At 52.9% G+C, this 3,281-nt stretch overlaps 1 protein-coding gene across 1 annotated transcript in view; it reads right to left on the reverse strand.

The window, feature by feature from the left end:
- The window catches only part of BRINP1 (bone morphogenetic protein/retinoic acid inducible neural-specific 1), an 88,165-nt gene extending 85,193 nt beyond the window's left edge, over positions 1 to 2,972 (reverse strand). Inside the window, exon 1 of the mRNA XM_009319327.1 lies at positions 2,749 to 2,972. The gene's annotated coding sequence lies outside the window, so the exon portion shown is untranslated. The remainder of the gene's footprint in view (positions 1 to 2,748) is intronic.
- Positions 2,973 to 3,281: the final 309 nt, after the last annotated feature.

Consider the following 3,281-nt stretch of genomic DNA (forward strand, 5'->3'; position numbering starts at 1 on the left):
GATCTGTGGCGGAGCGCTCCCCCCCGCCGGTCCCTCCCTGGTTTTCCGTCTACGAATGCCATGCCTCGGGGTGCTTTTGGGGCTCTTCACCCTCATTTCTGATCGTTTGCGATTTTTTCCTGCCTTCTTAACGTCTCTGCATCAGCTGTAAATACCGTGTCGACAGAAAGCCCTGGATAAACTCTAGAAATCCACGTCCACTTCTGGAGGTGGGCAGGGGGACGGACACGGATGCGCCGGTTCTCGACTGGAGTCAGGCTCTGCAGTGCTTTCCCGAGCAACGCACTCAAAGCAGGCAGTGGGACTTCTGCCTGAGCAAAGGCAGGAGGGTTTGGCTTTGAACTATTTCTGTTACGCAGACAACAATCATTATTGTCTGCTGGCAGACCCATTCCCACGTAGCGTTTAGCATCAGCTTTACACATACTTCCAACGTAGTAAACAGTGGAGGTGAGGAGGGAACACAGATACACTCTCCGTCATCTCTTTTGGAACACCTTTTACCTATAGCAAGCCAATTCACCATACGTTCCTCCTCTCCAAAGTTTTAACATGGACTTTAGTCAGCCTCATTATACTCCTGCTCTTGGAGGGTTGCACAGCCTCCTCACTAGGCCCTATGGAAAGAGGGGAAGGGGAGGAAGGTCAGAGGGGGATGTTGAATAAATACGTCTAACACCAGTGACATCATCTCCCCTGCGCTACTATGCCGTTTCTGATCGAAGGGGCTTCCAAAGGCACGGGAGTATTTGTGGTCTAAGGATGAGAGGGTTCTGCTCTGAACCAGGGTAAGACCGAAGTGGAGCCTTGCACCGTGTGTGTTTTGGCTATAGATGCATATGTGGTTTTGCTCACATGCACACTCACACGTGGAAAAAACCAACGTAACTCGAGCAGAGCACTTCCCATACTCACAGACTCCAGCTCTTGACTAGAGAGGGCATGATGGGTATGGGATTGCCACTGCTCCCCCCAGCCATTCCCCGGGTCCCCTGTCTGCTGCTTGTCTGCCTTTTCCAGTAGTGAAATCGTTACTGAGTCCTGGGAACACGCAAAGAGCGGTAAAACAAACGTAGACACACAAAACATAGCGAGTTTTTTCCACCGGGTCCCAAAGGGCGTGGGAGTCGGACAAACCCCAAATCAATGCCTGGAACTAACTAGAAGGGAGAAGACTACGCTGGAGGAACAAACCACCTACTGAGAGACCTGCAAAGAAGACAGCGTGTGTATGCTCATGTGAATGTCTGAATGTTTGATTCGCATAATGAGAATATCAATGCAGTTATTTCTGCACATTACGGTGTGTGTTCATGTGTAGATCAAGCCTGTGTGTCTGAGTGCGGGGGAACTGCGGGGCTGCATAGCTTGAAAAGGTGCCTACATCCATGTGAGAGCGAGACCAAGATGCTGTATTTAAGCATGGGGTAGACTCTGCGAGTTCAACAGCATGTGTTTTGTGTGCTTAGCGTGTACATGCATGCAAAGGAGACCACAACTGCTTGTCTGTGTGGCATGTGGGAGGGGGAGAGCACGGGTTTGTCCGTCTGTCACTCACAGGCAGATCTGATCAATCTCTTTTCTTTATAAAGAATTAAAAAAAAAAAAATCTTTCATATTTCTTACACCAAAGCCTCATCTCCTCTTTACTCACTACCTCCTCCTCTCACCATCCCCCAAATACTTCTCTACAACTCTTGGGAAAGCAGCTTTACTGCCATTAACAAATTATTATTATGCACCCAGATGAGCAGCCAGAGTAAAGCATGAAGGACCCTTCTGTCCTACCTAGTGCAGATGTCAGTCAGAAGACTAAATTCATACATGAAGACTGCCAGCATTTCATCTGCTGCTTGTTTCTCTCCATGAAGAGGAAACTGCATCTAAGAAGTGACACCCCCTCCCCTTCCCCACTCCCAGGTAAAAGCACAGGGGGACTTTCCAAAGCCAAAACACACTCACACCTACAGCCTTCCTCTCTTTGGATCACCGTTGGGTCTTTAGACCCAGGCTGTGCTGGACCTCGGCGATGATGTAATGGCGTGGAGATGCCCTCTGTCCCCCTATTCCCCATGGACTGGAAAAGGCAAAGTTATGCTCCACACCAGCCTCGCAAGCAGCGCTGAGAGCTGAGCCAGGGAAAACCAATCTCCTGCGCGGTGGGATGCAGCCCCCCCGCCATCGCTGCCCTCCCCCGGCTCTGCCACTGTCTCCCGGTCCCCACTAGAAGTAGAGGCAATCAGCCCAGTGTGGGATTCAAGGCGACAGACTTTCCTTTTCCTCCGCAATTTGCTTGTCACTTGCGAAAACAGAGCACTGGATTAAGTGGAGATGACACCATCTCCTTGGGGATGGTCCCCCCCCCACCTCCGGGATGTATCGATACTCCGGAATACAGATGGAGCCTGGCTACCTCCCACCCCCACCTCCACCTCCTCCTCGCCGCCAGCCCAGCCGAGTCGGGGGCTGAACCCCTATTGCCGGGCATCCTCCAGGGGCTGCGTCTTTCCCCAGTAGGATCCAGTGTTCCCGGTCTTCCCAGTCCTCCCGCTGCCGGCGAGCCTCGACCCCCAGGCTCACCGCACACACAATCGCTAACCGGGCTGCAGGACTTCTGCCATCCAGCCCACCTACCCGGCCCCCCCGGCCCCCCATAACTCTGTGCTGCCCAGGGCGGGGCCGGTCGGCGCCCGCAGCCGGCGCCGGGGCAGGGGCATCGCTGCAGCCGCAGCGCAGCGCTCGCCTTACCTGATGCTAATGTCCCTCTCTGGCGGAGATCTGGTCGCCCGTGGGTTTTATTCGGCTCGGTAGGAACTTGTGGGAGAGCTTCTCTGTCCAGCTGGCATACTGGGTGCTGGGCTGATAATGCAGGCGTGAAAATCCTGGGGCTCTAGCAGTCCTTTTCATGCTCAGACAGAAAATCCCCTTCCTTGATCCAGATCGCGGGCATTAAGGGCAGAGGCAAAAAAAAAAAAAAAAAAAAAAAAAAAAGAATCCTTTTTTCCCCCCTCTTTCTTTTTCTTTTTTCTTGTTTTTTTCCTCCCTTCCCTTATTCCTGTGCCCTCCCCTCTCTTCTGCTGCTCAGTTCGTAGCCATCGGGGGAAGGAGCAGAGGCAGCAGGGAGAATGGAGAGGGGGTTAGAAATAAAAATGAAAAGGGCTCCAGGAGGGAAGCGAGAGGCTGGGCTTGCCACCGGGGGAGGGGCTTGGAGCGGTCTGGAGAGGATGAATGGGGAAGAGGAAAGCAGGGAGGAGCCCAGCCTGGCCATTTTATTCTAAGAA

Source organism: Pygoscelis adeliae, unplaced genomic scaffold (assembly GCF_000699105.1).
Source record: "Pygoscelis adeliae isolate BGI_AS28 unplaced genomic scaffold, ASM69910v1 Scaffold270, whole genome shotgun sequence".
Classification (NCBI taxonomy): domain Eukaryota; kingdom Metazoa; phylum Chordata; class Aves; order Sphenisciformes; family Spheniscidae; genus Pygoscelis; species Pygoscelis adeliae.